The sequence below is a fragment of the Lissotriton helveticus genome, chromosome 5_1 (assembly GCF_964261635.1).
Source record: "Lissotriton helveticus chromosome 5_1, aLisHel1.1, whole genome shotgun sequence".
Classification (NCBI taxonomy): Eukaryota; Metazoa; Chordata; class Amphibia; order Caudata; family Salamandridae; genus Lissotriton; species Lissotriton helveticus.
Window position 1 is genome coordinate 1,650,577,639 of NC_136065.1, and position 22,920 is coordinate 1,650,600,558.

The 22,920-nt window shown below is 44.5% G+C and overlaps 14 non-coding genes across 14 annotated transcripts; all 14 read left to right on the forward strand.

Annotated features, from left to right (window-relative positions):
- The first annotated feature begins 782 nt into the window (after positions 1 to 782).
- TRNAR-CCU (transfer RNA arginine (anticodon CCU)) lies at positions 783 to 855 on the forward strand. The gene has a single exon. It is a non-coding gene; the product is annotated as a tRNA-Arg (tRNA).
- A 646-nt stretch (positions 856 to 1,501) lies between these two features.
- On the forward strand, positions 1,502 to 1,574 carry TRNAR-UCG (transfer RNA arginine (anticodon UCG)). The gene has a single exon. It is a non-coding gene; the product is annotated as a tRNA-Arg (tRNA).
- Positions 1,575 to 2,376: 802 nt separating this feature from the next.
- TRNAR-CCU (transfer RNA arginine (anticodon CCU)) lies at positions 2,377 to 2,449 on the forward strand. Its single transcript has one exon. It is a non-coding gene; the product is annotated as a tRNA-Arg (tRNA).
- A 639-nt stretch (positions 2,450 to 3,088) lies between these two features.
- Positions 3,089 to 3,161, forward strand: TRNAR-UCG (transfer RNA arginine (anticodon UCG)). Its single transcript has one exon. It is a non-coding gene; the product is annotated as a tRNA-Arg (tRNA).
- Positions 3,162 to 3,963: 802 nt separating this feature from the next.
- TRNAR-CCU (transfer RNA arginine (anticodon CCU)) lies at positions 3,964 to 4,036 on the forward strand. Its single transcript has one exon. It is a non-coding gene; the product is annotated as a tRNA-Arg (tRNA).
- Positions 4,037 to 5,552: 1,516 nt separating this feature from the next.
- TRNAR-CCU (transfer RNA arginine (anticodon CCU)) lies at positions 5,553 to 5,625 on the forward strand. The gene has a single exon. It is a non-coding gene; the product is annotated as a tRNA-Arg (tRNA).
- Positions 5,626 to 7,140: 1,515 nt separating this feature from the next.
- TRNAR-CCU (transfer RNA arginine (anticodon CCU)) lies at positions 7,141 to 7,213 on the forward strand. Its single transcript has one exon. It is a non-coding gene; the product is annotated as a tRNA-Arg (tRNA).
- Positions 7,214 to 7,859: 646 nt separating this feature from the next.
- TRNAR-UCG (transfer RNA arginine (anticodon UCG)) lies at positions 7,860 to 7,932 on the forward strand. Its single transcript has one exon. It is a non-coding gene; the product is annotated as a tRNA-Arg (tRNA).
- Positions 7,933 to 9,455: 1,523 nt separating this feature from the next.
- Positions 9,456 to 9,528, forward strand: TRNAR-UCG (transfer RNA arginine (anticodon UCG)). The gene has a single exon. It is a non-coding gene; the product is annotated as a tRNA-Arg (tRNA).
- Positions 9,529 to 13,528: 4,000 nt separating this feature from the next.
- TRNAR-CCU (transfer RNA arginine (anticodon CCU)) lies at positions 13,529 to 13,601 on the forward strand. Its single transcript has one exon. It is a non-coding gene; the product is annotated as a tRNA-Arg (tRNA).
- Positions 13,602 to 14,247: 646 nt separating this feature from the next.
- Positions 14,248 to 14,320, forward strand: TRNAR-UCG (transfer RNA arginine (anticodon UCG)). The gene has a single exon. It is a non-coding gene; the product is annotated as a tRNA-Arg (tRNA).
- An 802-nt stretch (positions 14,321 to 15,122) lies between these two features.
- On the forward strand, positions 15,123 to 15,195 carry TRNAR-CCU (transfer RNA arginine (anticodon CCU)). The gene has a single exon. It is a non-coding gene; the product is annotated as a tRNA-Arg (tRNA).
- Positions 15,196 to 15,841: 646 nt separating this feature from the next.
- On the forward strand, positions 15,842 to 15,914 carry TRNAR-UCG (transfer RNA arginine (anticodon UCG)). Its single transcript has one exon. It is a non-coding gene; the product is annotated as a tRNA-Arg (tRNA).
- A 1,523-nt stretch (positions 15,915 to 17,437) lies between these two features.
- On the forward strand, positions 17,438 to 17,510 carry TRNAR-UCG (transfer RNA arginine (anticodon UCG)). The gene has a single exon. It is a non-coding gene; the product is annotated as a tRNA-Arg (tRNA).
- The last annotated feature ends 5,410 nt before the right edge of the window (positions 17,511 to 22,920 follow it).

Consider the following 22,920-nt stretch of genomic DNA (forward strand, 5'->3'; position numbering starts at 1 on the left):
ATTCAGGTTTCCATTCAGAATGGAAGCAGGCTCTTCCAATACTCTCATAGCCATCATGTTCTCATTCCTAATTAATAATAAAGTGGAGTACATACTACACAGTCATTTAGATTGCATCTTCAGTCTAAAATCTAGTGCATTTAAGTGGCATTAAAAAGTGCTTCTATGTACACGCACTGAATATGTACTAGGTTTGCAGACTTTTGACTTCACAGAATGAGTTTTTAGCTTAAGTGTGTGTAGATGAACTGCAAGGTGTGTAAGTATGTGTTCATGGAGTGCTTCAAGTGTAAAATCTGTATGATTTGTGCAGTTAAAGTGCTAATTTTGCCAACGAGAAAGAAAAGTACAACAGAAGAATTATAAAGGATTGGCACATTGGCTGCCTTTGCTGATGACACAGTTGGCTAATTTGTAAAGCACTGGTCTATTAAGTTGCAGAGTGTGGTTGAACTTGGTTAGTAGACTTGGTGCCTGTTTCTGTGTCCTGCTGAAGACAAGGACGGCTTGATACCACTGTCAAAGCCCAGTTTAATGAGAAAAGCATCCATGGAAGAAGAAGTGTTGATTCGAAAATGGTACTCCTCCAATTTCTCTGCACTTGCTACAAATGCAGAGTCTCCATTATAGCACAGAACAAAGTGTTAAAGTCGGGGATGGAAGAGCATGAAAATGGGAAGTTTACTTATGGAGAGAACTTAGAAATATCCTGTGTGCAGACACCAGCGTTGGACGATTGAATACATTTAAATAATGCCTCTAGATTGTTGGCATTTATCTGTGCCTCAGTGGCCTAATGGATAAGGCACTGGCCTCCTAAGCCAGGGATTGTGGGTTCGAGTCCCATCTGAGGTGCAAACCAAAGTTCACTCTTACTTTTCCAGAAAAATAAGTATATTTATTACATGCTTCCTCTCAGATGTTTATGAGGTATTAGGAACTTTGAAATGGTACCATTTTACTTCTGTACTCTTCAGAGTCATGTTGATGTTCTGAAACTACAAAGTCAATTTTTAAACACCTATCTTTGTCAGATGCATTTTTGACCCGGCAGAAGATATTCCTTTGGAAAAAATGATTTGAATTGGATTGGTGTAACTGTTGTTTCTAGAGGTAGTGAAAGGCTTTCAGGCACTTGAATAGGGCAAGTCAGGATTCATGAAACGTATACAACCTTTGAGTGTGTGTAAATTGGAATATCCAGGAAGGAGCAGTTTGTAATACTTTCAAAACAGTTTCTCTCCACTTCTGGAAACATCCAGAGCTATATAAAGCATACTCTGAGCTTTAATCTCATGAAGAAAGAGGTTTAAATGCAAAAAAGAAAACAATAGCTTATCGTACTGGTGACATTCTCATTATATAAATTCCAAAAAAGTGATTTAATTGAAAGGAGCTGAAAAACCCCCACAATGGTTTGTAAACCTAAATAACTATAAATAATATATTTTCCATCCTTGCATACCACCTACAGTATATAAATAAACGCAGCAGGACACATGACCGCGTGGCCTAATGGATAAGGCGTCTGACTTCGAATCAGAAGATTGAGGGTTCGAGTCCCTTCGTGGTCGGTTTTTGCCAATGGTCACACAATTCAGGTTTCCATTCAGAATGGAAGCAGGCTCTTCCAATACTCTCATAGCCATCATGTTCTCATTCCTAATTAATAATAAAGTGGAGTACATACTGCACAGTCATTTAGATTGCATCTTCAGTCTAAAATCTAGTGCATTTAAGTGGCATTAAAAAGTGCTTCTATGTACACGCACTGAATATGTACTAGGTTTGCAGACTTTTGACTTCACGGAATGGGTTTTTAGCTTAAGTGTGTGTAGATGAACTGCAACGTGTGTAAGTATGTGTTCATGGAGTGCTTCAAGTGTAAAATCTGTATGATTTGTGCAGTTAAAGTGCTAATTTTGCCTACGAGAAAGAAAAGTACTACAGAAGACTTATAAAGGATTGGCACATTGGCTGCCTTTGCTGATGACACAGTTGGCTAATTTGTAAAGCACTGGTCTATTAAGTTGCAGAGTGTGGTTGAACTTGGTTAGTAGACTTGGTGCCTGTTTCTGTGTCCTACTGAAGACAAGGACGGCTTGATACCACTGTCAAAGGCAGTTTAATGAGAAAAGCATCCATGGAAGAAGAAGTGTTGATTCGAAAATGGTACTCCTCCAATTTCTCTGCACTTGCTACAAATGCAGAGTCTCCATTATAGCACAGAACAGAGTGTTAAAGTCGGGGATGGAAGAGGATGAAAATGGGAAGTTTACTTATGGAGAGAACTGAGAAATATCCTGTGTGCAGACACCAGTGTTGGACGATTGAATACATTTAAATAATGCCTCTAGATTGCTGGCATTTATCTGTGCCTCAGTGGCCTAATGGATAAGGCACTGGCCTCCTAAGCCAGGGATTGTGGGTTCGAGTCCCATCTGAGGTGCAAACCAAGGTTCACTCTTACTTTTCCAGAAAAATAAGTATATTTATTACATGCTTCCTCTCAGATGTTTATGAGGTATTAGGAACTTTGAAATGGTACCATCTGTACTCTTCAGAGTCATGTTGATGTTCTGAAACTACAAAGTCAATTTTTAAACACCTATCTTTGTCAGATGCATTTTTGACCCGGCAGAAGATATTCCTTTGGAAAAAATGATTTGAATTGGATTGGTGTAACTGTTGTTCCTAGAGGTGGTGAAAGGCTTTCAGGCACTTGAATAGGGCAAGTCAGGATTCATGAAACGTATACAACCTTTGAGTGTGTGTAAATTGGAATATCCAGGAAGGAGCAGTTTGTACTACTTTCAAAACAGTTTCTCTCCACTTCTGGAAACATCCAGAGCTATATAAAGCATACTCTGAGCTTTAATCTCATGAAGAAAGAGGTTTAAATGCAAAAAAGAAAACAATAGCTTATCGTACTGGTGACATTCTCATTATATAAATTCCAAAAAAGTGATTTAATTGAAAGGAGCTGAAAAAATCCCACAATGGTTTGTAAACCTAAATAACTATAAATAATATATTTTCCATCCTTGCATACCACCTACAGTATATAAATAAACGCAGCAGGACACATGACCACGTGGCCTAATGGATAAGGCGTCTGACTTCGAATCAGAAGATTGAGGGTTCGAGTCCCTTCATGGTCGGTTTTTGCCAATGGTCACACAATTCAGGTTTCCATTCAGAATGGAAGCAGGCTCTTCCAATACTCTCATAGCCATCATGTTCTCATTCCTAATTAATAATAAAGTGGAGTACATACTGCACAGTCATTTAGATTGCATCTTCAGTCTAAAATCTAGTGCATTTAAGTGGCATTAAAAAGTGCTTCTATGTACACGCACTGAATATGTACTAGATTTGCAGACTTTTGACTTCACGGAATGGGTTTTTAGCTTAAGTGTGTGTAGATGAACTGCAACGTGTGTAAGTATGTGTTCATGGAGTGCTTCAAGTGTAAAATCTGTATGATTTGTGCAGTTAAAGTGCTAATTTTGCCTACGAGAAAGAAAAGTACTACAGAAGAATTATAAAGGATTGGCACATTGGCTGCCTTTGCTGATGACACAGTTGGCTAATTTGCAAAGCACTGGTCTATTAAGTTGCAGAGTGTGGTTGAACTTGGTTAGTAGACTTGGTGCCTGTTTCTGTGTCCTGCTGAAGACAAGGACGGCTTGATACCACTGTCAACGGCAGTTTAATGAGAAAAGCATCCATGGAAGAAGAAGTGTTGATTCGAAAATGGTACTCCTCCATTTTCTCTGCACTTGCTACAAATGCAGAGTCTCCATTATAGCACAGAACAGAGTGTTAAAGTCGGGGATGGAAGAGGATGAAAATGGGAAGTTTACTTATGGAGAGAACTGAGAAATATCCTGTGTGCAGACACCAGTGTTGGACGATTGAATACATTTAAATAATGCCTCTAGATTGCTGGCATTTATCTGTGCCTCAGTGGCCTAATGGATAAGGCACTGGCCTCCTAAGCCAGGGATTGTGGGTTCGAGTCCCATCTGAGGTGCAAACCAAGGTTCACTCTTACTTTTCCAGAAAAATAAGTATATTTATTACATGCTTCCTCTCAGATGTTTATGAGGTATTAGGAACTTTGAAATGGTACCATCTGTACTCTTCAGAGTCATGTTGATGTTCTGAAACTACAAAGTCAATTTTTAAACACCTATCTTTGTCAGATGCATTTTTGACCCGGCAGAAGATATTCCTTTGGAAAAAATGATTTGAATTGGATTGGTGTAACTGTTGTTCCTAGAGGTGGTGAAAGGCTTTCAGGCACTTGAATAGGGCAAGTCAGGATTCATGAAACGTATACAACTTTTGAGTGTGTGTAAATTGGAATATCCAGGAAGGAGCAGTTTGTACTACTTTCAAAACAGTTTCTCTCCACTTCTGGAAACATCCAGAGCTATATAAAGCATACTCTGAGCTTTAATCTCATGAAGAAAGAGGTTTAAATGCAAAAAAGAAAACAATAGCTTATCGTACTGGTGACATTCTCATTATATAAATTCCAAAAAAGTGATTTAATTGAAAGGAGCTGAAAAAATCCCACAATGGTTTGTAAACCTAAATAACTATAAATAATATATTTTCCATCCTTGCATACCACCTACAGTATATAAATAAACGCAGCAGGACACATGACCACGTGGCCTAATATATAAGGCGTCTGACTTCGAATCAGAAGATTGAGGGTTCGAGTCCCTTCATGGTCGGTTTTTGCCAATGGTCACACAATTCAGGTTTCCATTCAGAATGGAAGCAGGCTCTTCCAATACTCTCATAGCCATCATGTTCTCATTCCTAATTAATAATAAAGTGGAGTACATACTGCACAGTCATTTAGATTGCATCTTCAGTCTAAAATCTAGTGCATTTAAGTGGCATTAAAAAGTGCTTCTATGTACACGCACTGAATATGTACTAGGTTTGCAGACTTTTGACTTCACAGAATGGGTTTTTAGCTTAAGTGTGTGTAGATGAACTGCAAGGTGTGTAAGTATGTGTTCATGGAGTGCTTCAAGTGTAAAATCTGTATGATTTGTGCAGTTAAAGTGCTAATTTTGCCTACGAGAAAGAAAAGTACAACAGAAGAATTATAAAGGATTTGGCACATTGGCTGCCTTTGCTGGTGACACAGTTGGCTAATTTGTAAAGCACTGGTCTATTAAGTTGCAGAGTGTGGTTGAACTTGGTTAGTAGACTTGGTGCCTGTTTCTGTGTCCTGCTGAAGACAAGGACGGCTTGATACCACTGTCAAAGCCCAGTTTAATGAGAAAAGCATCCATGGAAGAAGAAGTGTTGATTCGAAAATGGTACTCCTCCATTTTCTCTGCACTTGCTACAAATGCAGAGTCTCCATTATAGCACAGAACAGAGTGTTAAAGTCGGGGATGGAAGAGGATGAAAATGGGAAGTTTACTTATGGAGAGAACTGAGAAATATCCTGTGTGCAGACACCAGTGTTGGACGATTGAATACATTTAAATAATGCCTCTAGATTGCTGCCATTTATCTGTGCCTCAGTGGCCTAATGGATAAGGCACTGGCCTCCTAAGCCAGGGATTGTGGGTTCGAGTCCCATCTGAGGTGCAAACCAAGGTTCACTCTTACTTTTCCAGAAAAATAAGTATATTTATTACATGCTTCCTCTCAGATGTTTATGAGGTATTAGGAACTTTGAAATGGTACCATCTGTACTCTTCAGAGTCATGTTGATGTTCTGAAACTACAAAGTCAATTTTTAAACACCTATCTTTGTCAGATGCATTTTTGACCCGGCAGAAGATATTCCTTTGGAAAAAATGATTTGAATTGGATTGGTGTAACTGTTGTTCCTAGAGGTGGTGAAAGGCTTTCAGGCACTTGAATAGGGCAAGTCAGGATTCATGAAACGTATACAACATTTGAGTGTGTGTAAATTGGAATATCCAGGAAGGAGCAGTTTGTACTACTTTCAAAACAGTTTCTCTCCACTTCTGGAAACATCCAGAGCTATATAAAGCATACTCTGAGCTTTAATCTCATGAAGAAAGAGGTTTAAATGCAAAAAAGAAAACAATAGCTTATCGTACTGGTGACATTCTCATTATATAAATTCCAAAAAAGTGATTTAATTGAAAGGAGCTGAAAAAATCCCACAATGGTTTGTAAACCTAAATAACTATAAATAATATATTTTCCATCCTTGTATACCACCTACAGTATATAAATAAACGCAGCAGGACACATGACCACGTGGCCTAATGGATAAGGCGTCTGACTTCAAATCAGAAGATTGAGGGTTCGAGTCCCTTCATGGTCGGTTTTTGCCAATGGTCACACAATTCAGGTTTCCATTCAGAATGGAAGCAGGCTCTTCCAATACTCTCATAGCCATCATGTTCTCATTCCTAATTAATAATAAAGTGGAGTACATACTGCACAGTCATTTAGATTGCATCTTCAGTCTAAAATCTAGTGCATTTAAGTGGCATTAAAAAGTGCTTCTATGTACACGCACTGAATATGTACTAGGTTTGCAGACTTTTGACTTCACAGAATGGGTTTTTAGCTTAAGTGTGTGTAGATGAACTGCAAGGTGTGTAAGTATGTGTTCATGGAGTGCTTCAAGTGTAAAATCTGTATGATTTGTGCAGTTAAAGTGCTAATTTTGCCTACGAGAAAGAAAAGTACAACAGAAGAATTATAAAGGATTGGCACATTGGCTGCCTTTGCTGGTGACACAGTTGGCTAATTTGTAAAGCACTGGTCTATTAAGTTGCAGAGTGTGGTTGAACTTGGTTAGTAGACTTGGTGCCTGTTTCTGTGTCCTGCTGAAGACAAGGACGGCTTGATACCACTGTCAAAGCCCAGTTTAATGAGAAAAGCATCCATGGAAGAAGAAGTGTTGATTCGAAAATGGTACTCCTCCAATTTCTCTGCACTTGCTACAAATGCAGAGTCTCCATTATAGCACAGAACAGAGTGTTAAAGTCGGGGATGGAAGAGCATGAAAATGGGAAGTTTACTTATGGAGAGAACTGAGAAATATCCTGTGTGCAGACACCAGTGTTGGACGATTGAATACATTTAAATAATGCCTCTTGATTGATTGTATTTATCTGTGCCTCAGTGGCCTAATGGATAAGGCACTGGCCTCCTAAGCCAGGGATTGTGGGTTCGAGTCCCATCTGAGGTGCAAACCAATGTTCACTCTTACTTTTCCAGAAAAATAAGTATATTTATTACATGCTTCCTCTCAGATGTTTATGAGGTATTAGGAACTTTGAAATGGTACCATTTTACTTCTGTACTCTTCAGAGTCATGTTGATGTTCTGAAACTACAAAGTCAATTTTTAAACACCTATCTTTGTCAGATGCATTTTTGACCCGGCAGAAGACATTCCTTTGGATAAAATGATTTGAATTGGATTGGTGTAGCTGTTGTTTCTAGAGGTAGTGAAAGGCTTTCAGGCACTTGAATAGGGCAAGTCAGGATTCATGAAACGTATACAACCTTTGAGTGTGTGTAAATTGGAATATCCAGGAAGGAGCAGTTTGTACTACTTTCAAAACAGTTTCCCTCCACTTCTGGAAACATCCAGAGCTATATAAAGCATACTCTGAGCTTTAATCTCATGAAGAAAGAGGTTTAAATGCAAAAAAGAAAACAATAGCTTATCGTACTGGTGACATTCTCATTATATAAATTCCAAAAAAGTGATTTAATTGAAAGGAGCTGAAAAAACCCCACAATGGTTTGTAAACCTAAATAACTATAAATAATTTATTTTCCATCCTTGCATACCACCTACAGTATATAAATAAACGCAGCAGGACACATGACCGCGTGGCCTAATGGATAAGGCGTCTGACTTCGAATCAGAAGATTGAGGGTTCGGGTCCCTTCGTGGTCGGTTTTTGCCAATGGTCACACAATTCAGGTTTCCATTCAGAATGGAAGCAGGCTCTTCCAATACTCTCATAGCCATCATGTTCTCATTCCTAATTAATAATAAAGTGGAGTACATACTGCACAGTCATTTAGATTGCATCTACAGTCTAAAATCTAGTGCATTTAAGTGGCATTAAAAAGTGCTTCTATGTACACGCACTGAATATGTACTAGGTTTGCAGACTTTTGACTTCACAGAATGGGTTTTTAGCTTAAGTGTGTGTAGATGAACTGCAAGGTGTGTAAGTATGTGTTCATGGAGTGCTTCAAGTGTAAAATCTGTATGATTTGTGCAGTTAAAGTGCTAATTTTGCCTACGAGAAAGAAAAGTACTACAGAAGAATTATAAAGGATTGGCACATTGGCTGCCTTTGCTGATGACACAGTTGGCTAATTTGTAAAGCACTGGTCTATTAAGTTGCAGAGTGTGGTTGAACTTGGTTAGTAGACTTGGTGCCTGTTTCTGTGTCCTGCTGAAGACAAGGACGGCTTGATACCACTGTCAAAGCCCAGTTTAATGAGAAAAGCATCCATGGAAGAAGAAGTGTTGATTCGAAAGTGGTACTCCTCTAATTTCTCTGCACTTGCTACAAATGCAGAGTCTCCATTATAGCACAGAACAGAGTGTTAAAGTCGGGGATGGAAGAGGATGAAAATGGGAAGTTTACTTATGGAGAGAACTGAGAAATATCCTGTGTGCAGACACCAGTGTTGGACGATTGAATACATTTAAATAATGCCTCTAGATTGCTGGCATTTATCTGTGCCTCAGTGGCCTAATGGATAAGGCACTGGCCTCTTAAGCCAGGGATGGTGGGTTCGAGTCCCATCTGAGGTGCAAACTAAAGTTCACTCTTACTTTTCCAGAAAAATAAGTATATTTATTACATGCTTCCTCTCAGATGTTTATGAGGTATTAGGAACTTTCAAATGGTACCATTTTACTTCTGTACTCTTCAGAGTCATGTTGATGTTCTGAAACTACAAAGTCAATTTTTAAACACCTATCTTTGTCAGATGCATTTTTGACCCGGCAGAAGATATTCCTTTGGAAAAAATGATTTGAATTGGATTGGTGTAACTGTTGTTTCTAGAGGTGGTGAAAGGCTTTCAGGCACTTGAATAGGGCAAGTCAGGATTCATGAAACGTATACAACATTTGAGTGTGTGTAAATTGGAATATCAAGGAAGGAGCAGTTTGTACTACTTTCAAAACAGTTTCTCTCCACTTCTGGAAACATCCAGAGCTATATAAAGCATACTCTGAGCTTTAATCTCATGAAGAAAGAGGTTTAAATGCAAAAAAGAAAACAATAGCTTATCGTACTGGTGACATTCTCATTATATAAATTCCAAAAAAAGTGATTTAATTGAAAGGAGCTGAAAAACCCCCACAATGGTTTGTAAACCTAAATAACTATAAATAATATATTTTCCATCCTTGCATACCACCTACAGTATATAAATAAACGCAGCAGGGCACATGACCGCGTGGCCTAATGGATAAGGCGTCTGACTTCGAATCAGAAGATTGAGGGATCGAGTCCCTTCGTGGTCGGTTTTTGCCAATGGTCACACAATTCAGGTTTCCATTCAGAATGGAAGCAGGCTCTTCCAATACTCTCATAGCCATCATGTTCTCATTCCTAATTAATAATAAAGTGGAGTACATACTGCCCAGTCATTTAGATTGCATCTTCAGTCTAAAATCTAGTGCATTTAAGTGGCATTAAAAAGTGCTTCTATGTACACGCACTGAATATGTACTAGGTTTGCAGACTTTTGACTTCACAGAATGGGTTTTTAGCTTAAGTGTGTGTAGATGAACTGCAAGGTGTGTAAGTATGTGTTCATGGAGTGCTTCAAGTGTAAAATCTGTATGATTTGTGCAGTTAAAGTGCTAATTTTGCCTACGAGAAAGAAAAGTACAACAGAAGAATTATAAAGGATTGGCACATTGGCTGCCTTTGCTGATGACACAGTTGGCTAATTTGTAAAGCACTGGTCTATTAAGTTGCAGAGTGTGGTTGAACTTGGTTAGTAGACTTGGTGCCTGTTTCTGTGTCCTGCTGAAGACAAGGACGGCTTGATACCACTGTCAAAGCCCAGTTTAATGAGAAAAGCATCCATGGAAGAAGAAGTGTTGATTCGAAAATGGTACTCCTCCAATTTCTCTGCACTTGCTACAAATGCAGAGTCTCCATTATAGCACAGAACAGAGTGTTAAAGTCGGGGATGGAAGAGGATGAAAATGGGAAGTTTACTTATGGAGAGAACTGAGAAATATCCTGTGTGCAGACACCAGTGTTGGACGATTGAATACATTTAAATAATGCCTCTAGATTGTTGGCATTAATCTGTGCCTCAGTGGCCTAATGGATAAGGCACTGGCCTCCTAAGCCAGGAATTGTGGGTTCAAGTTCCATCTGAGGTGCAAACCAAAGTTCACTCTTACTTTTCCAGAAAAATAAGTATATTTATTACATGCTTCCTCTCAGATGTTTATGAGGTATTAGGAACTTTGAAATGGTACCATTTTACTTCTGTACTCTTCAGAGTCATGTTGATGTTCTGAAACTACAAAGTCAATTTTTAAACACCTATCTTTGTCAGATGCATTTTTGACCCGGCAGAAGATATTCCTTTGGAAAAAATGATTTGAATTGGATTGGTGTAACTGTTGTTTCTAGAGGTGGTGAAAGGCTTTCAGGCACTTGAATAGGGCAAGTCAGGATTCATGAAACGTATACAACCTTTGAGTGTGTCTAAATTGGAATATCCAGGAAGGAGCAGTTTGTACTACTTTCAAAACATTTTCTCTCCACTTCTGGAAACATCCAGAGCTATATACAGCATACTCTGAGCTTTAATCTCATGAAGAAAGAGGTTTAAATGCAAAAAAGAAAACAATAGCTTATCGTACTGGTGACATTCTCATTATATAAATTCCAAAAAAGTGATTTAATTGAAAGGAGCTGAAAAAACCCCACAATGGTTTGTAAACCTAAATAACTATAAATAATATATTTTCCATCCTTGCATACCACCTACAGTATATAAATAAACGCAGCAGGACACATGACCGCGTGGCCTAATGGATAAGGCGTCTGACTTCGAATCAGAAGATTGAGGGTTCGAGTCCGTTCGTGGTTGGTTTTTGCCAATGGTCACACAATTCAGGTTTCCATTCAGAATGGAAGCAGGCTCTTCCAATACTCTCATAGCCATCATGTTCTCATTCCTAATTAATAATAAAGTGGAGTACATACTGCACAGTCACAGTCATTTAGATTGCATCTTCAGTCTAAAATCTAGTGCATTTAAGTGGCATTAAAAAGTGCTTCTATGTACACGCACTGAATATGTACTAGGTTTGCAGACTTTTGACTTCACAGAATGGGTTTTTAGCTTAAGTGTGTGTAGATGAACTGCAAGGTGTGTAAGTATGTGTTCATGGAGTGCTTCAAGTGTAAAATCTGTATGATTTGTGCAGTTAAAGTGCTAATTTTGCCTACGAGAAAGAAAAGTACTACAGAAGAATTATAAAGGATTGGCACATTGGCTGCCTTTGCTGATGACACAGTTGGCTAATTTGTAAAGCACTGGTCTATTAAGTTGCAGAGTGTGGTTGAACTTGGTTAGTAGACTTGGTGCCTGTTTCTGTGTCCTGCTGAAGACAAGGACGGCTTGATACCACTGTCAAAGCCCAGTTTAATGAGAAAAGCATCCATGGAAGAAGAAGTGTTGATTCGAAAATGGTACTCCTCCAATTTCTCTGCACTTGCTACAAATGCAGAGTCTCCATTATAGCACAGAACAGAGTGTTAAAGTCGGGGATGGAAGAGGATGAAAATGGGAAGTTTACTTATGGAGAGAACTGAGAAATATCCTGTGTGCAGACACCAGTGTTGGACGATTGAATACATTTAAATAATGCCTCTAGATTGCTGGCATTTATCTGTGCCTCAGTGGCCTAATGGATAAGGCACTGGCCTCTTAAGCCAGGGATCGTGGGTTCGAGTCCCATCTGAGGTGCAAACCAAGGTTCACTCTTACTTTTCCAGAAAAATAAGTATATTTATTACATGCTTCCTCTCAGATGTTTATGAGGTATTAGGAACTTTGAAATGGTACCATTTTACTTCTGTACTCTTCAGAGTCATGTTGATGTTCTGAAACAACAAAGTCAATTTTTAAACACCTATCTTTGTCAGATGCATTTTTGACCCGGCAGAAGATATTCCTTTGGAAAAAATGATTTGAATTGGATTGGTGTAACTGTTGTTCCTAGAGGTGGTGAAAGGCTTTCAGGCACTTGAATAGGGCAAGTCAGGATTCATGAAACGTATACAACCTTTGAGTGTGTGTAAATTGGAATATCCAGGAAGGAGCAGTTTGTACTACTTTCAAAACAGTTTCTCTCCACTTCTGGAAACATCAAGAACTATATAAAGCATACTCTGAGCTTTAATCTCATGAAGAAAGAGGTTTAAATGCAAAAAAGAAAACAATAGCTTATCGTACTGGTGACATTCTCATTATATAAATTCCAAAAAAAGTGATTTAATTGAAAGGAGCTGAAAAAACCCCACAATGGTTTGTAAACCTAAATAACTATAAATAATATATTTTCCATCCTTGCATACCACCTACAGTATATAAATAAACTCAGCAGGACACATGACCGCGTGGCTTAATGGCTAAGGCGTCTGACTTCAAATCAGAAGATTGAGGGTTCGAGTCCCTTCGTGGTCGGTTTTTGCCAATGGTCACACAATTCAGGTTTCCATTCAGAATGGAAGCAGGCTCTTCCAATACTCTCATAGCCATCATGTTCTCATTCCTAATTAATAATAAAGTGGAGTACATACTGCACAGTCATTTAGATTGCATCTTCAGTCTAAAATCTAGTGCATTTAAGTGGCATTAAAAAGTGCTTCTATGTACACGCACTGAATATGTACTAGGTTTGCAGACTTTTGACTTCACAGAATGGGTTTTTAGCTTAAGTGTGTGTAGATGAACTGCAAGGTGTGTAAGTATGTGTTCATGGAGTGCTTCAAGTGTAAAATCTGTATGATTTGTGCAGTTAAAGTGCTAATTTTGCCTACGAGAAAGAAAAGTACAACAGAAGAATTATAAAGGATTGGCACATTGGCTGCCTTTGCTGATGACACAGTTGGCTAATTTGTAAAGCACTGGTCTATTAAGGTTGCAGAGTGTGGTTGAACTTGGTTAGTAGACTTGGTGCCTGTTTCTGTGTCCTGCTGAAGACAAGGACGGCTTGATACCACTGTCAAAGCCCAGTTTAATGAGAAAAGCATCCATGGAAGAAGAAGTGTTGATTCGAAAATGGTACTCCTCCAATTTCTCTGCACTTGCTACAAATGCAGAGTCTCCATTATAGCACAGAACAGAGTGTTAAAGTCGGGGATGGAAGAGGATGAAAATGGGAAGTTTACTTATGGAGAGAACTGAGAAATATCCTGTGTGCAGACACCAGTGTTGGACGATTGAATACATTTAAAAATGCCTCTAGATTGTTGGCATTTATCTGTGCCTCAGTGGCCTAATGGATAAGGCACTGGCCTCCTAAGCCAGGAATTGTGGGTTCGAGTCCCATCTGAGGTGCAAACCAAAGTTCACTCTTAATTTCCCAGAAAAATAAGTATATTTATTACATGCTTCCTCTCAGATGTTTATGAGGTATTAGGAACTTTGAAATGGTACCATTTTACTTCTGTACTCTTCAGAGTCATGTTGATGTTCTGAAACTACAAAGTCAATTTTTAAACACCTATCTTTGTCAGATGCATTTTTGACCCGGCAGAAGATATTCCTTTGGAAAAAATGATTTGAATTGGATTGGTGTAACTGTTGTTTCTAGAGGTGGTGAAAGGCTTTCAGGCACTTGAATAGGGCAAGTCAGGATTCATGAAACGTATACAACCTTTGAGTGTGTGTAAATTGGAATATCCAGGAAGGAGCAGTTTGTACTACTTTCAAAACAGTTTCTCTCCACTTCTGGAAACATCCAGAGCTATATAAAGCATACTCTGAGCTTTAATCTCATGAAGAAAGAGGTTTAAATGCAAAAAAGAAAACAATAGCTTATCGTACTGGTGACATTCTCATTATATAAATTCCAAAAAAGTGATTTAATTGAAAGGAGCTGAAAAAACCCCACAATGGTTTGTAAACCTAAATAACTATAAATAATATATTTTCCATCCTTGCATACCACCTACAGTATATAAATAAACGCAGCAGGACACATGACCGCGTGGCCTATTGGATAAGGCGTCTGACTTCGAATCAGAAGATTGAGGGTTCGAAGCCCTTTGTGGTCGGTTTTTGCCAATGATCACACAATTCAGGTTTCCATTCAGAATGGAAGCAGGCTCTTCCAATACTCTCATAGCCATCATGTTCTCATTCCTAATTAATAATAAAGTGGAGTACATACTGCACAGTCATTTAGATTGCATCTTCAGTCTAAAATCTAGTGCATTTAAGTGGCATTAAAAAGTGCTTCTATGTACACGCACTGAATATGTACTAGGTTTGCAGACTTTTGACTTCACAGAATGGGTTTTTAGCTTAAGTGTGTGTAGATGAACTGCAAGGTGTGTAAGTATGTGTTCATGGAGTGCTTCAAGTGTAAAATCTGTATGATTTGTGCAGTTAAAGTGCTAATTTTGCCTACGAGAAAGAAAAGTACAACAGAAGAATTATAAAGGATTGGCACATTGGCTGCCTTTGCTGATGACACAGTTGGCTAATTTGTAAAGCACTGGTCTATTAAGTTGCAGAGTGTGGTTGAACTTGGTTAGTAGACTTGGTGCCTGTTTCTGTGTCCTGCTGAAGACAAGGACGGCTTGATACCACTGTCAAAGCCCAGTTTAATGAGAAAAGCATCCATGGAAGAAGAAGTGTTGATTCGAAAATGGTACTCCTCCAATTTCTCTGCACTTGCTACAAATGCAGAGTCTCCATTATAGCACAGAACAGAGTGTTAAAGTCGGGGATGGAAGAGGATGAAAATGGGAAGTTTACTTATGGAGAGAACTGAGAAATATCCTGTGTGCAGACACCAGTGTTGGACGATTGAATACATTTAAAAATGCCTCTAGATTGTTGGCATTTATCTGTGCCTCAGTGGCCTAATGGATAAGGCACTGGCCTCCTAAGCCAGGAATTGTGGGTTCAAGTCCCATCTGAGGTGCAAACCAAAGTTCACTCTTAATTTTCCAGAAAAATAAGTATATTTATTACATGCTTCCTCTCAGATGTTTATGAGGTATTAGGAACTTTGAAATGGTACCATTTTACTTCTGTACTCTTCAGAGTCATGTTGATGTTCTGAAACTACAAAGTGAATTTTTAAACACCTATCTTTGTCAGATGCATTTTTGACCCGGCAGAAGATATTCCTTTGGAAAAAATGATTTGAATTGGATTGGTGTAACTGTTGTTTCTAGAGGTGGTGAAAGGCTTTCAGGCACTTGAATAGGGCAAGTCAGGATTCATGAAACGTATACAACCTTTGAGTGTGTGTAAATTGGAATATCCAGGAAGGAGCAGTTTGTACTACTTTCAAAACAGTTTCTCTCCACTTCTGGAAACATCCAGAGCTATATAAAGCATACTCTGAGCTTTAATCTCATGAAGAAAGAGGTTTAAATGCAAAAAAGAAAACAATAGCTTATCGTACTGGTGACATTCTCATTATATAAATTCCAAAAAAGTGATTTAATTGAAAGGAGCTGAAAAAACCCCACAATGGTTTGTAAACCTAAATAACTATAAATAATATATTTTCCATCCTTGCATACCACCTACAGTATATAAATAAACGCAGCAGGACACATGACCGCGTGGCCTAATGGATAAGGCGTCTGACTTCGAATCAGAAGATTGAGGGTTCGAAGCCCTTTGTGGTCGGTTTTTGCCAATGATCACACAATTCAGGTTTCCATTCAGAATGGAAGCAGGCTCTTCCAATACTCTCATAGCCATCATGTTCTCATTCCTAATTAATAATAAAGTGGAGTACATACTGCACAGTCATTTAGATTGCATCTTCAGTCTAAAATCTAGTGCATTTAAGTGGCATTAAAAAGTGCTTCTATGTACACGCACTGAATATGTACTAGGTTTGCCGAATTTTGACTTCACAGAATGGGTTTTTAGCTTAAGTGTGTGTAGATGAACTGCAAGGTGTGTAAGTATGTGTTCATGGAGTGCTTCAAGTGTAAAATCTGTATGATTTGTGCAGTTAAAGTGCTAATTTTGCCTACGAGAAAGAAAAGTACTACAGAAGAATTATAAAGGATTGGCACATTGGCTGCCTTTGCTGATGACACAGTTGGCTAATTTGTAAAGCACTGGTCTATTAAGTTGCAGAGTGTGGTTGAACTTGGTTAGTAGACTTGGTGCCTGTTTCTGTGTCCTGCTGAAGACAAGGACGGCTTGATACCACTGTCAAAGCCCAGTTTAATGAGAAAAGCATCCATGGAAGAAGAAGTGTTGATTCGAAAGTGGTACTCCTCCAATTTCTCTGCACTTGCTACAAATGCAGAGTCTCCATTATAGCACAGAACAGAGTGTTAAAGTCGGGGATGGAAGAGGATGAAAATGGGAAGTTTACTTATGGAGAGAACTGAGAAATATCCTGTGTGCAGACACCAGTGTTGGACGATTGAATACATTTAAATAATGCCTCTAGATTGCTGGCATTTATCTGTGCCTCAGTGGCCTAATGGATAAGGCACTGGCCTCTTAAGCCAGGGATGGTGGGTTCGAGTCCCATCTGAGGTGCAAACTAAAGTTCACTCTTACTTTTCCAGACAAATAAGTATATTTATTACATGCTTCCTCTCAGATGTTTATGAGGTATTAGGAACTTTGAAATGGTACCATTTTACTTCTGTACTCTTCAGAGTCATGTTGATGTTCTGAAACTACAAAGTCAATTTTTAAACACCTATCTTTGTCAGATGCATTTTTGACCCGGCAGAAGATATTCCTTTGGAAAAAATGATTTGAATTGGATTGGTGTAACTGTTGTTTCTAGAGGTGGTGAAAGGCTTTCAGGCACTTGAATAGGGCAAGTCAGGATTCATGAAACGTATACAACCTTTGAGTGTGTGTAAATTGGAATATCCAGGAAGGAGCAGTTTGTACTACTTTCAAAACAGTTTCTCTCCACTTCTGGAAACATCAAGAACTATATAAAGCATACTCTGAGCTTTAATCTCATGAAGAAAGAGGTTTAAATGCAAAAAAGAAAACAATAGCTTATCGTACTGGTGACATTCTCATTATATAAATTCCCAAAAAAGTGATTTAATTGAAAGGAGCTGAAAAAACCCCACAATGGTTTGTAAACCTAAATAACTATAAATAATATATTTTCCATCCTTGCATACCACCTACAGTATATAAATAAACGCAGCAGGACACATGACCGGGTGGCTTAATGGCTAAGGCGTCTGACTTCGAATCAGAAGATTGAGGGTTCGAGTCCCTTCGTGGTCGGTTTTTGCCAATGGTCACACAATTCAGGTTTCCATTCAGAATGGAAGCAGGCTCTTCCAATACTCTCATAGCCATCATGTTCTCATTCCTAATTAATAATAAAGTGGAGTACATACTGCACAGTCATTTAGATTGCATCTTCAGTCTAAAATCTAGTGCATTTAAGTGGCATTAAAAAGTGCTTCTATGTACACGCACTGAATATGTACTAGGTTTGCAGACTTTTGACTTCACAGAATGGGTTTTTAGCTTAAGTGTGTGTAGATGAACTGCAAGGTGTGTAAGTATGTGTTCATGGAGTGCTTCAAGTGTAAAATCTGTATGATTTGTGCAGTTAAAGTGCTAATTTTGCCTACGAGAAAGAAAAGTACAACAGAAGAATTATAAAGGATTGGCACATTGGCTGCCTTTGCTGATGACACAGTTGGCTAATTTGTAAAGCACTGGTCTATTAAGTTGCAGAGTGTGGTTGAACTTGGTTAGTAGACTTGGTGCCTGTTTCTGTGTCCTGCTGAAGACAAGGACGGCTTGATACCACTGTCAAAGCCCAGTTTAATGAGAAAAGCATCCATGGAAGAAGAAGTGTTGATTCGAAAATGGTACTCCTCCAATTTCTCTGCACTTGCTACAAATGCAGAGTCTCCATTATAGCACAGAACAGAGTGTTAAAGTCGGGGATGGAAGAGGATGAAAATGGGAAGTTTACTTATGGAGAGAACTGAGAAATATCCTGTGTGCAGACACCAGTGTTGGACGATTGAATACATTTAAATAATGCCTCTAGATTGTTGGCATTTATCTGTTCCTCAGTGGCCTAATGCAGGGGTGCCCAAACCAGTCCTGGCGGGCCGTATCCATGCCAGATTTTTGGGATATCCCCATCTGGGGATCACGGTTCGATCCCCGGCACCGGCGGCAGATTAGCCCTGCACCAGGTGACTCTGGGAAATAGCTGGCGCCGCGGCTAGGGCGGCTGACTCCGGAATCTGGAGATTTTTTTATTTAAGGTTTTTGTAGAGCGCGTAGTAACCCTCGAGCATCCCAGAGATCAGGGTTCGATCCCCGGCACCGGCCGCAGATTAGCCCAGCACCACGTGACTCTGGGAAATAGCTGGCGCCGCGGCTAGGGAGGCTGACTCCGGAATCTGGAGATCACGGTTCGATCCCCGGCACCGGCGGCAGATTAGCCCAGCACCAGGTGACTCTGGGAAATAGCTGGCGCCGCGGCTAGGGCGGCTGACTCCGGAATCTGGAGATTTTTTTATTTAAGGTTTTTGTAGAGCGCGTAGTAACCCTCGAGCATCCCAGAGATCAGGGTTCGATCCCCGGCACCGGCCGCAGATTAGCCCAGCACCATGTGACTCTGGGCAATAGCTTGCTTAATCTTCCCAACGGCGCCTAGAGACCCTTACGGGTGATTGTGCGCCTTACAAATGTGGATTATTATTATTATTATTATTTGGGCCGATTCCGATCCGGTTCGTAAAAGCACATCTGCCCGAATCTGTCGGACAACCACGTACGCCCGGGAGAGGACTGCCCGGGACCCGTGGAGCCCGTCCTGGTCACTCTGACCTGCCATCGGCCTGGAGAAGGGAGCGCCGGACGCCCGGGGGGAGGACTGCCCGGGACCCGTGGAGCCCGTCCTGGGCACTCTGACCTGCCGTCTGCCCGGGGAAGGGAGCCCCGGACGCCCGGGGGGAGGACTGCCCGGGACCCATGGAGCCCGTCCTGGGCACTCTGACCTGCCGACGGCCCGGGGAAGGGAGCCCCGGACGCCCGGGGGAGGACTGCCCGGGACCCGTGGAACTCGTCCTGGGCACTCTGACATGCCGCTGACCCGGGGAAGGGAACCCCGGACGCCCGGGAGCCGTGGAGCCCGTCCTGGGCACTCTGACAAGCCGTCGGACCGGGGAAGGGAGCCCCGGACGCCCGGGACCCGTGGAGCCTGTCCTGGGAACTCCGGCATGCCGTTGGCCCAGGGAAGGGAGTCCCAGATACCCGGGACCCGTGGAGCCCGTCATGGGCACTCTGACAAGCCGGTGTCCCGGGGAAGGGAGCCCCGGACGCCGGGGACTCGTGGAGCCCGTCCTGGGCACTCTGGCATGCCGTTGGCACGGGGAAGGGAGCCCCGGACGTCCGGGGCCCGTGGAGCCCATCCTGGGCACTCTGACAAGCCGTTGGCCCGGGGAAGGGAGAGCCGGACACCCAGCGGAGGAATGCCCGGGACCCATGGAGCCCGTCCTGGGCAATCTGACCTGCCGTCGGCCCGGAGAAGGGAGCGACGGACGCCCGGGGGGAAGGAATGCCCGGGACGCATGGAGCCCATCCTGGGCACTTTGACATGCCATCGGCCTTGAGACCCGGGGGACGACTGCCCGGGAAGCATGGAGCCCGACCTGGGCACTCGCTCATGCCGTTGGCCTGGAGACCCGGGGGACGACTGCCCGGGGCGCATGGAGCCCGACCTGGGCACTCGCTCATGCCGTTGGCCTGGAGACCCGGGGGACGACTGCCCGGGACGCATGGAGCCCGTCCTGGGCACTTTGACATGCCGTTGGCCTGGAGGAGGGAAGCCCCGGGTGTTGTTACCCAGGCATAGCCCATCTGGTCCCCCTGGCAGAGAACCACCAGCCTTGCAGGGGTGTCCGGGCATACCCTTACCCCTAGTAATCCGGAGGAAAATTACCCCCCTTTCTTGTAATCTGTGCACACGAGTTGACAGAGGGGACCCAAGGCGTAAAAGTACCCGACCTCCTGGAGCCCTCGCTGGGATCGGGGAGGCAAATGGCACCTCATAGGGACTTCCAGGGAGGTTTGGCCATCTGGTCGCCCTTTTGGATAGCATTGCGTGCGACCAGATGGCCGAGGGGAAAGGTGCAACCAGGTGGCCGGGAACGAAAGGACTCCCTGCTTCCCACCCCGAGCCTTCGTGGTAGGGCTGCTGCCTGCCCACGCCGGGCAGGGCTCGGGGACCCCGGCTGGGCCTCAGGCACGGTGAGGACCACCGGAGCTCCCAGGCCCGGACGCCCGGGACGACGACTGCCCGGGACGCATGGAGCCCGTCCTGGGCACTTTGACATGCCGTCGGCCTGGAGACCCGGGGGACGACTGCCTGGGACGCATGGAGCCCGTCCTGGACATTTTGACATGCCGTCGGCCTGGAGACCCGGGGGACGACTGCCCGGGACGCATGGAGCCCGTCCTGGGCACTTTGACATGCCGTCGGCCTGGAGACCCGGGGGACGACTGCCTGGGACGCATGGAGCCCGTCCTGGACATTTTGACATGCCGTCGGCCTGGAGACCCGGGGGACGACTGCCCGGGACGCATGGAGCCCGTCCTGGGCACTTTGACATGCCGTCGGCCTGGAGACCCGGGGGACGACTGCCCGGGACGCATGGAGCCCGTCCTGGGCACTTTGACATGCCGTCGGCCCGGAGAAGGGAGCGCCGGACACCCAGGGAAGGACTGCCCGGGACCCATGGAGCCCGTCCTGGGCAATCTGACCTGCCGTCGGCCCAGGGAAGGGAGCGGCGGATGCCCGGGGGGAGGAATGCCCGGGACGCATGGAGCCCGTCCTGGGCACTTTGACATGCCGTCGGCCCGGAGACCCGTGGGACGACTGCCCGGGACGCATGGAGCCCAACCTGGGCACTTTGACATGCCGTCGGCCTGGAGACCCGGGGGACGACTGCCCGGGACGCATGGAGCCCGTCCTGGACATTTTGACATGCCGTCGGCCTGGAGACCCGGGGGACGACTGCCCGGGACGCATGGAGCCCGTCCTGGGCACTTTGACATGCCGTCGGCCCGGAGAAGGGAGCGCCGGACACCCAGGGGAGGACTGCCCGGGACCCATGGAGCCCGTCCTGGGCAATCTGACCTGCCGTCGGCCCGGAGAAGGGAGCGGCGGATGCCCGGGGGGACGACTGCCCGGGACGCATGGAGCCCGTCCTGGGCACTTTGACATGCCATCGGCCTGGAGACCCGGGGGACAACTGCCCGGGACGCATGGAGCCCAACCTGGGCACTTTGACATGCCGTCGGCCTGGAGACCCGGGGGACGACTGCCCGGGACGCATGGAGCCCGTCCTGGACATTTTGACATGCCGTCGGCCTGGAGACCCGGGGGACGACTGCCCGGGACGCATGGAGCCCGTCCTAGGCACTTTGACATGCCGTCGGCCTGGAGACCCGGGGGACGACTGCCCGGGACGCATGGAGCCCGTCCTGGGCACTTTGACATGCCGTCGGCCTGGAGATCCGGGGGACGACTGCCCGGGACGCATGGAGCCCGTCCTGGGCACTTTGACATGCCATCGGCCTGGAGACCCGGGGGACGACTGCCCAAGAGCCATGGAGCCCGTCCTGGGCAATTTGACAAGCCGTTGGCCTGGAGGAAGGAAGCCCCGGGTGGCCTAGGGAGGTGTTACCCAGGCATAGCCCATCTGGTCCCCCTAGCAGAGAACCACCAGCCTTGGAGGGGTGTCCGGGCATACCCTGCCCCCTAGTAATCCGGAGGGAAATTACCTGACTTTCTTGCAATCTGTGCACACAAGGTGACAGAGGGGACCCAAGGCGCGAAAGTACCCGACCTCCTGGAGCCCTCGCTGGGATCCGGGAGGCGAATGGCACCTCATCATGACTTCCAGGGCGACCAGATGGCCGAGGCGAGAGGGGCGACCAGATGGCCAGGACCAAAAGGACGCCAATCTGCCTGCCCCGGAGCTGCAGGGCTCTGGGGCTGCAGGGTTCCGGGGGCTGCAGAGCTGCAGGTCTCTGGGGCTGCAGGGCTCCAGGGCTTCAGGCCTCCCCGGGCCCTGATGGACCCTCCGTCCCGGGTACCTCCGACCCCCGGCCGGCTTGCAGGACGGAGGGGGGATTCCCGCACCACTGGGCCCTGCCGGACGGGGCTCAAGCCCCGGGCCCGGTCCCCGGCCCCAGTCCCGGCTTTCCAAACCCTATGCCGGGCCGGGGAGAGCCTTCCCTGGGCCCCCGGTGGACCCTCCGTCCCGGGCGCCCCGGCCCCCTGGCCGGATTGCTGGACGGAGGGGTACCAGCACCCTCGGGGCCTGGCCAGATGGAGTTCAAGCCCCGGGTCCGGTCCCACCTTCCGAACCCTAGCCAGGCTGGGGAGAGCCTCCCCGGGAACCGGTGGAGCCCCGTCCCCAGCGCACGGACCCACTGGTGGCCTGCGGGACAGGGGGCTCCAGCACCCTCGGGGCCTGGCCAGATGGAATTCAAGCCCCGGGTCCGGTCCCACCTTCCGAACCCTAGCCAGGCTGGGGAGAGCCTCCCCGGGAACCGGTGGAGCCCCGTCCCCAGCGCACGGACCCACTGGTGGCCTGCGGGACAGGGGGCTCCAGCACCCTCGGGGCCTGGCCAGATGGAGTTCAAGCCCCGGGTC